Raw genomic sequence first — 15,039 nt, 5'->3', positions numbered from 1 at the left:
GAAGAAACAAACAAAGAAGATAGGGAGGAGGGGAGAAAGAATTGGACGAAAAAATTGGAGAGAGAGAGAGAAAAAAAAAGCCAAGAAAAAAGCTCATTTTTGTTCAACAATGGAGGATGAACATTGGGGAAGAAGATGACACCAAAAAAATGTTTGTTGGTGCCTTTTTAATAGGCCTCACGCTCCTTAAACGAGTGCACCACACGCACTTCCTTAAAAAATGCCACATAGGATGAGAGGGGTTCAAAATGCTCAGTTTTGATGGGTAGAGGGGTTCAGTTGGAAAACATGAAAGTATAAACACCGGGATGTCAAAAAGTGTTAAGTACAGGGGTCTCCCAGACTATTCTGCCTTTAATTAATTGTTTAAACTATTAATGGCAAGCGGGCAAATATTTTACTCCGTTAAATCAAGAAAATTGATTAATTAAATGGATAATCAATTACATCTCAATTTCATAAGTTATTGGGCCATAATCACAATTATTTCCAAAAAAAAAAAAATGATTATCATTGATTTTTTTTGTTAATTGCATTAGTTAAATGTGGTTATAATATTTGATTTCTACGCTTTAACTGTGACTATAATCGAAAAGATAAAATTATTTGCTTGTTTATCAATTATGATCATATTTGAAAGGGGTCAATTAAGTCATCCTATTTAATTCGGCTATAATAGAAATGATTAGTTATTTTCAAAATGGCTATAATTAGAATTTCTAATTAGTTTCCACTTGTAAAATCAACTATTTGTTAAATTAATTAGTAATCACACCTTTTTGATAAAATTTCCCCTTTTAAAATATGTATATACATGAATATACATGTATATATACACGTTTGGGCCTCCCTTTTCTTTCCTTTTAAAAATTGGTCAGGCCCAGTCCGATTCGAACCAGACCCGGCCCAATTGTCTCATTTTTACACTTAACCAAATGACCCTATATGCACACAATACAAACACACTTTGTTTGTATCAACCAAGGGTTTCAAAACCCTAATAGCCGCCTCAAAGACTCTCTCTCTCATCGTCACCATGCCAAAAATGGCAACGATGCAGAGTACTCTGTTCACTTTAGTCTGTGCATGGTCGAAAAAGGCAAAGCATTAATTTCTTTGACCTCTCTTTTGCCCTTATCACCGCAGAACCACCTTCAAAGAGGTGAGCATGCCCCTCCAATTGCTTTTTCTGCATCTTCGAATTTGATTAGTTTGCTATGAATTGGCGGGATCCCCCCCCCCCCCCCCCAACCAAAATCCATTAGTCCCAAATCAGCTAAGATTGAAAACCCTAGAATTTGGGGTTCTATATAAAGAACCCTAATTCCGCATTATCGACACACAAAAAATACTTGCAAGTTCAGGAAAAAGCCATTTCTAGGTTTTATACTGAATTTGTGAGCATATTTGTGGTTTTGGTTTGCCCGAAACCCTCTATAGTCTAAAATTTGGTCGTAGTTTCAGAAATCTTTGGATTTGTTTATGGTTTATGTGGCTGTGAGATGTGAAGGAGAAGGAAGAGCTCTCAAACTCCATTCTCGAAAAGGCTACCACTGCAAAAGGTAAAATTCTTCCCTTTCTTTTTTATTCGTGTATTTATCTATTTAGATATTTATGTTGCATATTTATCTATTTTTAGTGTTATTTGTTTGTCTTTTGTCTTAGCTTAGTTATTGTTTAAGTGTTAGTTACTGTCCATGTGTCTTTATTCATGTGATTTAGTATTGGTAGATTGATTTAGCTTAAAAATTGTTGAAATTATGGTCTGCTTATGTTATTTAACCTGAACATGATTAGTTAAGCATATCTAATGGTTACTCTTGTTATATGAAGGTTGGTTACATTCCTTATAGAATGATCTATTATTCTAATCTTGATTAATAATAAATCAATCTTGTTTGAAAGCCCAACTTGTGTTCTTATGCTCATGATCTTGCACTAGATGAGTCTCAAAACTTGCACACTGTTTTCCCTATATGGTTTTTACTCAAGTCCAATTTAGTGAATGTTGCTATATGTTGAAAGATTACATATGTTTGAGCTGTTAGGTTGACATGACTTAATGATAATCCTATCATGATTCAATAAGCTATGGGGGAGATTAGTTTTGATCCTTATCAAGACTAAGCATATGGTCATTGTGATATTGATAAGTAACCTGTCCTGAACACATCATTTGTACTGCTCATGTTCTTTGTGTGTGTCTATGCCATAAATGGTCCTACTACTTTTAAATGTTGCTACTTGGTTGAAGATTGGCTTAAACTCTCAATGATAAAAATTAGACTCTAATTTGTAAACATGTGTTTTAAATGGTTTGATTTTTCTTGGGATTTGCATAAAAGAGGGATTAGTTTGTTTCTTTACTAGGCTCAAGTTAATATACCTTACATGGTCTGGTGTGATGTGAACATGAAGGAACCACATAGTAGCCTAAATGTGTAGGGAAATGATGAAATATAAGTCAAGAAGCTAAGACATTGGCCCACACTAAATGACCCAACTTATACCTCTTTGATTTGATTGAATTATTGAATGTCTAGTCAAGCATATGTTTAGTTTGAAAATATGTGCTAGATCTTGTTCATTTTGAGCTCCTGTCCATGGGTTAAGTGTTTGACTGTAGTAAATACATGATTTATATGTCTATGTGTGATAAGCATGTTCACACCAAGCATATGATAGTTTGCTAGGATTGAATTAGGTTGTCAGTAACCATGAGAAGTAGAAATTCATTTATCTTATGAAGCAAATCTCAATATGAAACTGTGTGACATTGTGGTTGCTATGGTTTAAAGATCTATTAATTTTCTCTATGCTGTCAAAGTCATGTGAAATGATAACTGTTCAATAAAGCTATTTAAGGTTATGTTTGAAGATTGGGATCAATAGTGTATTCATGTTTGCTTTCCAAAAGTCATTATTTGCGCTATGATGGCATATTAGTTTGTAGAATGTTCAGAACCATTTGTTTGGCCTTAATGAACATACAAATGTTTATCATGCTAAAGAGAGGAACTAGAGAAATCCTTAACTGTATCATTGAGCCTGTGAAAATTGATATTCTAAAATAGTTAATGAAAAATGTGAAAGATAAGATTTGAACTTCTTCCTGATGAACTAGAAGTGATAGACATCATTAAGAGCAAATATGGAAACTGTTTGTGGTCATGTAAGTATAGGTGAAGCTTTGAGAGGTTGTCACTTGGATGCGACAAGGCAAGTAGTGAATTACCTAGGGCTAGGGAAAGGTTAGGAACGACTTTGAGTCTTTTTACTCAGCCTAGTACTGTTGATCCTAGGCTGCTGGGGTTCCTCCTTAGGGTTCCTCCTTATTAAATCATACTCCTAGGGGACCCTTTGAGGTTTCAATATATGGGGAAAGGGAAACACTATGTAAAAAAAGAAGATGATATGTGTAGTAAAGTGCTGAAGCCTTGGGCGGATATTATGCTTATGTCTCTATTTTTTAGTCCCGCATCTTGTCCTGAGCTGTTTCTAGAGGATTGCAGGGTTGTTTCTCCTCTATGATAGCCCAGATCAGAAGCCTGTTCTATTTGTTTATGATAAGAGGTTCCTAGAAGTCATTAAGAATCTGTCAAAGGGCTTAAGTGAGAAGTTAGTATGGCCACCCGCCCACCCCTTTCTTTTCCTTACACCATCTCTTGTCTGCACTTCTAAGCATGCTATGTGATATGTCTATTGATTTAATTTTTCTTTTTTTAGGGAAATGATTTATGATTATGTACATTTTTGCTGGTATAAACGCCTTGTTCTTCCTTAAGCAAGTCAGTTTTGTTGTGTGTCATTCTCCTCTAATGGGCATTACTAGTATTCAAGTAGTGAATGGGCAGTGTATGTATATCTTCTATATCTGAATGTGTGTATGCAAATTCTGAGATTAAGTAGGCGTTTGGGCATGAAAACCAAATGTTTTTCACTTTATTTGGTATTTGGGAGTTGCAGTTGAAGTTGAAGTTGACCCCCAGTTAATGGATCTAATCCTCCATGAAAAGCAAGAAAATCCGCATATTTTGACCAATTCAAGGTGAAAAATGGGGTTGCTCCCTCGGCAAAATTGGGAGAAAATTGAGCCAAAAGATCTCGATTCAAGATAAATTCGTGAGGAAGTGGTATCTCTTTAGGATCTACTCCAGCGTTTAGAAATTGGTTATTCGGTAAAGATACATGTACTTGATGCCCCACCCAAGAGAGAGACCCAAGTCCTAGTAGCCCTGCAAAATGGTGATTCATCATAGATTCTACATCTTGAAACCACAAAATTTCATAATTAAATACCGTTGTGGTTATAATTTTTGCAAAGAATATTTGATTGTTTGAATGTATTGAAAGTGAAAATAATTTTTTTGGTGTTTTTCAAATTCTAAATACAACTTCTATTTGGAATTTCCATGGCCAAACGTTGATTCCAAATAAAGTGAAAACGTTTTCCGAAAAAAGTGAAAAATTTTCATGGCCAAACGGGCCCTAAGTTTGGAGTGAGCTGCGATACTTTTTTTGATCATATTGTCTATTCTCTTCTTCCCCTTTCATTATTGGACATGTTATAATACATCTTGTATACATGATATACCCTCTTTATATACCTCAGTATATATTAAGCCGTATATCATGTATACCCATAGTATATCGTGATGACTTTGAGGAATTAAAACTATGCTTTAATTGATTTGGCCATCTCTTTTAACATTGTCATTTCACAACTGATCTGGGCCTTTTCTTGCTTTTCTCTCCATTTAGGCGTTTACTTGTTTTTCTTTTGAATGTGGGCTTTCTGTCATGTCTTTTTGTTTCCTTTGAATCTATTTGGGCTTTGTGTTTGGTACATACGGTCTGATGTATATGAATGTACAAGTGAGACACAACTTTTATGTGTAATTGCATGTGTGCGATTTATTTTCCTTCTTATATAGTCGCTAAGTTTAGATGCTTTCTAACCATACTTCCTTTTTTCCCCTCCTCTTTTGCATGGAACCACCACTGTTTGGGCCAGTTTTTTATGAGCAAATTGTTGGGCCTCTGGCCCAACATCCTTCTTTGATCGAGTCTGAACCAAGAAGGCCCAACCATAGGTGAAAATGACAATTGGTGGGCTCGGTAGACCCACCAGACTAACTTCCGCTTTCACTTCGTGTATATATATATATATATATATATATATATGTTATATTTGCAATTGTATTTGGAATGAATGCTTGTAAATATTGAAACTCGAATGGATATGAACTTAGACGTTTAGGCAAATGATATGTATATCGTTTAGAACGGATAGGAACCTTCAAATGATTTTCAAAAGCTAGACCCAACAAAAGATAAAAGACTAATGCATTCAAGCATTGGAACAAAACAAATGGTTTTGCTTCCCAAATCTTTACTTCATCTTGAGAAACAAATTAACATTTTTACACTGATTTCATTAAACTGAAAACATAAATCTATTTGGAATAATTTCAAGTGAGAAATCTGCAGTCTCTTCAAAACTAAGGACTACAAGAACTCAAACCGATTTTTTCTGGAAAATTATGAGTGTTGTAGACCAAAAGGACTTCACAAAATTGTAAAGACTCAAGGGTTTTTGCCAAAATCTTATGGGCGAAGCCCAAACTTGAGTTATTAATAAAAAAATAAGGACACTTACACTTTAAACCTTAGTTTGAAGGAAGGGTTTAAAAATGGGGTATGGTTAACCTTCAAAATGACTAAAAAGGAATAAAATATGTTGTATCTAAAAGGACGTAATTTCTTTTTACATACTTGTATAAACCCATGGAATCTTTACAAAGGAGACATACTCAAAGGTTTCCATGAAAATCTATAAGGACAAGAAGTATATAACATTGGATCAAGTTTAAGTTGAGCTATACTTAAGAGAAGTTTTAAGTGTGTTTTGGTCTGCAAATGGAGTGACTTTAGACCTTATATACATTTTGAAGAAAAAATTCAACTTTCTCTATCTTCAAATAAAGGAACTTTTTTGCCAAACCATTTTAGGTTATGCCATGACAAGTAATACAAGAAAGTAAACTCTTTAAGCAAATAATTATAATAATCACACATTGAAGCTCGAAGGTCAATCCTATTCTAAGGATTCTTAATAGGTTCTAACCATAAGGGATTCAATATAATGTGATTTATTGTAATTATTTGCTTATTTATTTACTTTCTTATATATATAAACTTTCATTGCATGCATATTATAAATTCCGCCATCAGTGGCAAAATATTGCATAGTTTCAAAAGGGACACGAGGGTTCGCGGTTTAGCCTCATGCATTTGTCTTAAGGCCTTACTTCTTAATAACGGGAAGGGAGTACTACCCAGATCTCCTCAGTCCAAATGTTCCAACTCAAACTTAAAGGCTTCACATTCTTCAATGTCGTGTCCAGGTGCCCTAGAATAGAACAAATAGATTTTTCTTAGGCTTGGCCCGCTGAGGGAGGATTTCCAAGTAGTCTCGGTTAGGCGAATTTTTCCAATGCTCGCCAGCTTTTGAGAGATGCTTGCATCCGAGTCTTTGAAGACGGTAAAGTCACAGCACTAGATATGCATGTCTAGCGTGATTCCTACACTTGGGATGACTATGTCACGCACCAAAAATGATTGCGGAGCCTATAAGTTGTAGATCGTCTTGGCATTGATCAATCTTATGATCCTCCTCTTGAGGGCCATGCATTCCTCAGTAGTGTGGGCAGGTTGATTCTTATGGTATGGGCACCTTTTGTGCGTATAGATTGGGACGCAAGGTGGTAGCTTCTCGTGACTAAGGCATGTGGCCCCCACAACCTTCATTTTCTCATAGATTTCTTCGCATCGCACATGCTTTGGTGTGATCTGTAGGGCAGGCATGGGCTTTAAGGAAATTTCCCACCATATTGGTGATGATGGACGAGTGAATCCTTGAGGTATCTCACAATTATAGGCTTCGGCCGTAGAGGTAGCAGTGGTGGCCTCTTTGGATGGCCAGCTTTGCTCTTGTTCATAAAGTTTACATTCCTCTTCGGGATCCTCCGTCTCTTGTTTGGGTGTCTTAGATTTGATAAAAAGCGGTACGTAGCTTTGTACCATTCCCTTGACTTTGTCTGAGAGGTTCTCACGATATCGTTCCTTCTCGCGATAGCGTTCCAACACAGTAGGCTCTTTTGGTGGGCTCCCAGCCAAGTCCAAGATTCGGTCGGCCTCTTTGATCTTTGCCTTGACCAAATTGAACTTTCCTTCTAGCCTACGAATCTTCCTACGAAGCGATTCCTCATTTTCTTCCTCGCTGAATGAATTGACCATGGGGGTGGTGCCAATTTGGTTCTCTTGAACGTCCATGAGAGAAAGTCAACCTTTTAAGAGGTGTAAATGGTTATTCTTTAAGTACAAGGCGCTCTTGGCTATTTTGGTATTTCTTGTCTCTTTCTTTAGGGTAGTGGTCAAAATATAGGATCAATCAATCATTTAAATGAAAAACATGAAGCACATAAACACATAATCACACAATCAATAATTGCAATAAATTACGCTACTCGTGTTCTTAAGACTTTCTTAAACCAAGGTCCATCTAATCATTTTGAGAGAGTATTGTGCCATTTACATTAAACCATTGACCCCATAAATAATGGTTTTCATTAATAATATTACCTCCAAGGGATTACAAAAGATGATAAGGCATAAAAGTAAAGTCAGTAGAAGTGGCCTTCAGTGGCAGATGAAGAAGCTCTCTCGGTCCTAACCTTCTTGGCCCTTTGAAGGGCGGTCTGAATTCGGAGGTGAGTCGATGTCAACAAATCATCCTTCAAGAATCCTCTCTCTGTGAATGTCATAGGAGCGGTCTCGTCCATTGCTTTCCTAATGCTATCATTGACATCCTCCAAGCACTCATATTTGAACCCCAACTCTGTGTCAAGCTAGCTATGATGTCTTGATCATCTTCGATCTTCTCCAAGTATTTGGTGTCCCTATCATCGTCTCGCCTTTGAGTCAAGCGGGCCTTGATCTTGGCCTCAGAGGGTTTGTCTTGCATACAGTGGTATAGGTTGGGTCCAAGGGTGGGGGTGCCTTTCAAATATGTCTCAACCAATCCTTGTAGTCCTCGTCACACCCAGGGTGAAACCTATTATGAGCCAAAGTCTCGGGACACCAAGTTATGCGACCATTCCACTATTGGACGATATCCCCAGCATTTCGAATCTTATCCTCATCATAGTCAATCATATACTCTCTCATGTGCCCTACTTGGGGTATTATTTGGGTTCTACCAAATTTCCTCAAGACCCTGGCAGGAGTATAAGGGCAGATCTCTCAGATATAACTACAACCTGGGGAGAGACAAAATCGGGGAACATCTATTGTATAAAAGTTCAACCCTGTTTGGTCTGATACCCAAAATTTGGACAGTGGGATTTGAGCCTATCCTTTCTGTTTCGTTCACTTAGATATTGGGGACCCTCAGATTTGTTCAAACATTTGATGATCCACCACTGTAATAGCAAGTTGCACCTTTGGAAGTACTTGTAGTGGTTTCAGCATAAGCTTAAGGCTCGGTACATATTGGTAAGGATGATGGGGACCAAGTCAAAGTATTTGGTTTCTTCATTTGTGCTTATGCCATGAAAGATAACATAGGCGAAAAAAATGATTCGGGTATCTATGGCTTGGTGTCTATCTTTGGGAAATACCATGAGTCCCAATAGGCACATGATAAAGGCTAAGGGTAGGGCAACTTTCCAATCAGCAAAGGTTCGAAATTCCGTTGAATACCCCATAAATCCCTTTTTTGTTCCAAATTAGTTGTATAAATATCTAAAGGCTACAGTCGGACCGAAGATCCAATTGGCATGGGATAAGGATAGTAGTTTCAGGATTTGGTCGAGTAGGCTTACGTGGGATTAAAAGGTTACGGTCGGGTTTTTCCTCCTTCTCAGACAGGTTACGACATTGTCTATGCAATCTTGATGTTCCTCCAAAGTCGAGGTCATCTCTATGTCTTCGAACTTGAACATTATTCTATCATAGTCCCAATATTCAGCAATCACCTCGATTAGCTCTCTACAGCCTTTCATAGTTATCAATGAGGGTAGGGGTCCCAAATAAGTTGTGACTGTCTTTTTTTGTTCCTCACTTAGCCAACCCCACCAAATTTCTAGCATAGCGAGAGCCTCGATGACCACATGGTATTTTAAATTGGTTTGCCTCTACAAAATAGAACACGATTAATTCCCCCCCCCCCCCCCCCACCCCCACCCACCCATAAAAAAGGCAATGGTTTAGAACATAGGCACAAAACATGTTTTCAATTAGCACATATTGGGATGCGGTGTCTTTGGGTCATAGACCGTCTTGGCACAAGGTAGTCTCTTAATGGGCTTAGATACGTCTCAAATATCCAAACCCATCTAAGTAAGCATGCGCTAGTCCATTAGGATTTGGTTTCGCTCTATCCTAGACAATACTAGAGTGGGCTTTTCAAATGACTGGGACTCGAGCGGACTACTCGAGGTGAACCGTTGTCGGCTGTTGGACGACCGCGAACCAACTCCGCCTTCACCGTGTTCCAAAGAAAGTTATTTGGTTTTTAATATCGAACAAGCCCTATTTATTCTTATTACGCATGCAAATTCCCTATCCCTAGTTCAATTCACACGCCACAGATAGTGTCTAACTATTGGCTAGATAATCAAACAATTAAGATCATGAATAAATAAGCAACCCAAAATATGGAAAATCAATAGAGAATAATTGTCATCAAACCAACTTTCAAGTCTTATGTCACAACCCTAGAATTAAAAAGTTTAGCTACTCATGATTCTCAATGAACAAGAAGAATTCATGAATAATCTAGGGTTAAAAAGATGAAATTGAAATAAAATCTAGAGAGAAGGTAATATGACGACTTACAAGTCTTGGAATAATCCCAGCACGTCCTTAATAATGAACAAAATATCTATTTATAGTTTAGGGTTGTTAACCAAATAAAAGGGTCCTAATCCTACTTAAAATCGGACAAAATTGGGCATTCCCGCGTTGGCCACGCGTCGCGGGTCCAACGCGAGGTCTTCAGTGAATTCAGCCCCTATTTGTGCTGAGCCCGCGATGCGGGCTCAACGCCTGATTGAGAAGTTCCTGCAGCTTATTCTTCCGTTATAGGCACGCGACGCGGGTATGGCACCTGAGTGCCACCTCGTGTTACATCCGTGACGCGGGTGTGGCACATTTGTGCTTGATCCTTCCAGAAATTCACTTAAGTGTCGCAAGCTTCTCCCGTTCACTCGTGTCCACAAGATCACCTCCAGAATCAACAAAAACTGCTCAGTTTCCCGTCGTTTGTCTTCATCGTACCTAGACACATGAAATAAGCGACATAAGCTCAAATACGACGATTTCATCATATATTAGGAAATAAAAGTTTTAGGAATGTGATGTAAAATGACACGAAACATGTTATTTGTGCCAAATATGAGTGTTGAAAGTAGACAAGAAAGTGGCCAAAACATGAATTTCTCCAAGGGTGAATTTTTACAAACTTTGAATGACTCTCACCATGAAGAAATGGAAATTGTGTGCCAAGACTGGCTTATGACTCAAGCTCAACAACTTGGAGCCTATGGGGATCATTGTGAAGGCATTTCACGGATTATGGAAGAATTTCTAAAAATACATGTTGAGTAAAGTCAAGTAGTGGATCTACTTGAAATTGCTAGCCTGAAATTGGAGGCCGAATTGAATGCAAAGATTGAGGCATGTGATGCTCAATATCAAAGAGCCATGGAATGTAATTTTGAGATGGCTTCAATTGAAGAAGAGGTCAAGATTGATTTTCAAGAGCTAATGGTGAATTGCCAACCGACCAACACAAAAATAATGTAAGATGTCGAGATTGAAGAAATGATACTAGAGTTTCATAAAAAAGTTCATGAAATGGTTTTTGAAGACTCTAGCTCATTCTTGGGTGAGGATGTAAAAAATGGAGCGAATTTGAAATTGAAGCGCATTGGACCACATTCCAACCATTTTTCAACATTGTGCTTGGTGGGTGATATGGTTGAACCACCCGAGCCAATGGAAGACTTTGGTGATGAACAACAATGTGTTTTTATATTGAAGTTTTCCATGCTAAGAAGACAAAATGACATGCCTCACTTAAAGGCCAAAAAGTGCAAAATGCGATACCCGAGAGTTGGCCTCTTTGCTTTCCTATCATTGCCCCACGAGCATCATCATGATCTTGATTCAAAGTTGGGATGACAATTCATATCCTCCAAGTGGAAGGAAAAGTGGTTAGGTTGACAACCGTCGTGCCGCGACATTAAATTAAGCGCTTGGTGGGAGGCAATCCATCGTTTTCAAAATTTTAAGTCGTTTTAAAATTTTTATTTTCTAGAATAGTTTATTTTAGTATTTTTGACTAATCTGCAAGGTTTTAGAATTTTTGGAGTTGATTTGAGAAAGTCGGGGTGACGGGCAGCCTAAACCAATAAGCCAAATCACTGAAGCTAAAAATCTTCATTGCGAACGCGTAGAACTCACGCGCACGCGAGTGGTTCAAAAAAATTAAAGTTATCGAGTATGCGTGTGGAACCCGCTAACGCGACATATCTGAACAGACCCAGGTATTTTAAGAATTGATCATTGAGAGTGATATGACCGTGTTTCTATACATATGAAAAGGCACATTTGACCGGGGGTGAGTATATGGCCTAGTTGTGAGCTCGTGATCCGAGGTCCGTTCTGAAAATGAGTGGTACATTGATATATCCCGCGTCCGAGGTTCGTTCCGAAGCGGAGGTTTGTGCTCGGGTCCGAGGAGTGGATCCGGAACGAGTGGTACATGGACACGATGGGTCTCCTGCAGGTCATGACTACTGAGCTATGACATCAGTAGCATGTGTGTACAGTGTGTATTTGGCCAGGGCATTGCATTTGTCACGACACTAATTACCGATCGTGCGGGCACCTATCTTATTATCACTAGTAGGCGAACCCTTACCCGTTAACCAATTAATCATTAGCCAATTTCAACTTCTTTAATCATTTATTAACCATCAATAGATAAGTGAATGAATGAATAAATAAAACAAGTCAAAAATTAATAGATAATATGCGAAGTCTTAACTATTACACCCCTAAGATCTGAAAGTAATCGTACAAGGACTCTAACCAACAATGTTTAAAGAATGAAGTACATCTCAAATATAATAACAATAATGTCTGGAATAAAAATAGACATCTGGAAAGAGAGATCTTCAGGTGGAATGGAATGGATAAAAGCTCACCCTCGGATCTGATCGGGCAAACTAGCTTCAAGCTAGAGATGTAAACGGATGAAATCTACGGAACACAATCTGCACTCAAAAAAGGGTGCGGCAAGGTAGTATCAAGTACAAACACCGTATCTTAGGTAAGCATCATAGGCCGACTAAGATTAGTTCATGTATACAAGCATAAAATCAACAAGATAAACGAGACTTAATACTCAATTCAAGTCACGAATATCCCATAACGAGTCACGACCTAAGATGAAGCTTCTAACCCACAAGTCTGTCAAGTTCCAATGATCTCACCTGATAATCACAAGCCCAAGTTCCTTCCCTAGGTGGAGTCACTAATCCACAATTTAACTCAGTCAATAATCATATCTATACCACAACAACCGTTTCAGCAAACACACCAAAATCAGAACTAAATGAGCCATATAATAATGCAGAATAAAATATAATGATGTGCAATGTAAAATATGATGATGTGCAATGCAATGTAGTGCAATGCAATGTAATGCAATGCACTGGCCAAATACACATTGTACACACGTGCTACTGATGTCATAGCTTAGTAATCATGACATGCAGGAGACCCATGGTGTCCATGTACCACTCGTTTCGGATCCACTCTTCGGACCCGAGCATAAACTTCCGCTTCGGAAAAAACCTCAGACGCAGGCCACATCAATGTATCCCTCGCTTTCAGAACGAACCTCGGACCACGGGCCATAATCTAGGTCACATATGTGCCTTTCCATATATCTGTACGTAACGGTATTTCCTGCCCTTTTATTATCAATGCTCAAATCATCAAGTACCATGTATCAAATAGTATCACGAGTTCAACAAGAAGATTACATTAGCTTCTTCACAAATTTCACATCACAATGTATGTCTTAACGTATTCTAGTTCATTAGTATGTATGTACTATGAACAATTAGTAATATCAATGTCAAACACAAGGCATCAGGCCACAAGTCTTCCAAACCATTTCCATCAGGCATGAGTGTATGAATGCATAAATGAGTGTAAACATGGTAAATCAATACAAACCCAAACAGTTAAGGTACAAGTCACAAAGCCATAAGTCATATCAAGACTTGGATCAACTCAACCATGAAATGAATCATACAAACCATCTCAATCAACATAAGAGTCTACGTCTATCTTTACTTCCTCATATATCAAGTACGCCTCACACTAAGTCTTGTATCACCAAGAAGCTCCACTTTTCTATATATTATCATCAACAGTAATTCATACATCAAGTTTTCATCTACGTAATTAAGTTTATATTACAATTCAAGCCTAAACTCATTATCCTTCCTTTCTCCGATAATATGTGTCACAATAAGAGAGAACTGAGTACAACATGACAATTTAGGCAATAAGTCAAATCACACTAACAGGGCAACAAGCCACCATCAACAATAATCAACCTAATAGAAATCCATCCCGAATCACCATAGTATGAATACAACTACACCTCATATTTTAGTACATAACGTAATGGCGACGAGCCCACAAAATCAGAAGTCATACCAACCTAGCTAATATCCAACCAAAACACCATGTCCGAAGACCTAATCATGCTTTCTCCCATCAATTCTACACAATATATATGTTTTGCTAATCAAAGTCTAACTAAAGTAAGCCATAACCTACCTGGAATGCAGAACAGGAGCCACGAACTACTCCAACGAGCCTTCTATTTTCAAAGCGCCTCATAACGATCAAGATCTAACAATATGATGCTAAGTAAGCGACAAAACATGTATTTAAACAAGAACAACAATTTAGGGAAGAAGACCCACTTACTTCAACCCTTTTCAATGGATGAAACCATCCTTCAATGGTGAGTTTATCATAACTTCTATCTCTACACTCATTAACCTTCAATCCATGGGTTTCTAATCAATTTACTCTTTCAAACAGATTTTAGGACAAAATTTCCATTTTTATTAGAACCCTAAGTCTCAACATGCAATTTCAACCATAAGAAATCAAATTCCCTTCCTAGAAAGTGATAATCTATACTCCTAGATGATTAATCAACAACAAAATCAACAACCCACCAATTATTTAAGGGTTTACTAATTCTAGGGTTCTAGGATTTTCACCCATCATTGATGGACCTTAAAGTAATCATGGAACTTAAAGAAGAAAGAAAAAGGAACAAACAAAGATGGGGACTTACCCTCTAAGATGCTTTCACCAAAGAATGGAATGAATTTTACCTCTTTCTCTTGAAAACTGACTTTGGGGTCTTGGGAATAATGGTTCGAAGTTAAAATATAAAAATAGGGCATTTTGCCCCCGTCGGTCGCTATAGTGGTCACCGTGGCCCCGCTAGTGACGGCCCTTATACTTTGGTCGGCCCATTGCCGGGCCAATTTGGAACGTACCGCACTAAAATGGGCATAACTCCCTCATACGGAGGCCAAACGCGACGATTCTTTTTCCTATAGCTTCGTAATTTTGATACAGATCTAATGGTTCAAACCTCAACCAAAAAAGGTCATCAATATGGAGCCATTTCTATCCACAGACCTCCGGCGAAAACATCGAATACGAGCTCGACAAAATCCAAACTTATCTGAAACTCTTTGGAACCTCACCAAAAGTTGAGGACAAGTTAAAAATCATTATATTAACATGTTAGAACTTCTAAAACATTGAAACGGGGTCATCCTAACCCGGCATTGACTGTGGTTAACTCTAACTCGTCAATTTAATTAGTTTCTCCATCAATGACTCAATTTACACTCGAACCTTGCA

The 15,039-nt window shown here is 37.9% G+C and overlaps 1 long non-coding RNA gene across 3 annotated transcripts; it reads left to right on the top strand.

Moving 5' to 3' along the window:
* Positions 1-981: 981 nt before the first annotated feature.
* LOC132050291 (uncharacterized) lies at positions 982-5,179 on the top strand. Of its 3 annotated transcripts, none has more exons than XR_009413333.1 (3): positions 982-1,162; positions 1,465-1,562; positions 3,973-5,179. It is a non-coding gene; the product is annotated as an uncharacterized LOC132050291 (long non-coding RNA). The 3 variants fall into 3 exon arrangements; XR_009413331.1 differs by having other exon boundaries at positions 1,459-1,562; XR_009413332.1 differs by having other exon boundaries at positions 1,459-1,562; positions 3,967-5,179.
* The last annotated feature ends 9,860 nt before the right edge of the window (positions 5,180-15,039 follow it).

This window comes from Lycium ferocissimum, chromosome 3 (assembly GCF_029784015.1).
Source record: "Lycium ferocissimum isolate CSIRO_LF1 chromosome 3, AGI_CSIRO_Lferr_CH_V1, whole genome shotgun sequence".
Classification (NCBI taxonomy): domain Eukaryota; kingdom Viridiplantae; phylum Streptophyta; class Magnoliopsida; order Solanales; family Solanaceae; genus Lycium; species Lycium ferocissimum.
This window is presented reverse-complemented; position numbering and strand designations above follow the sequence as displayed.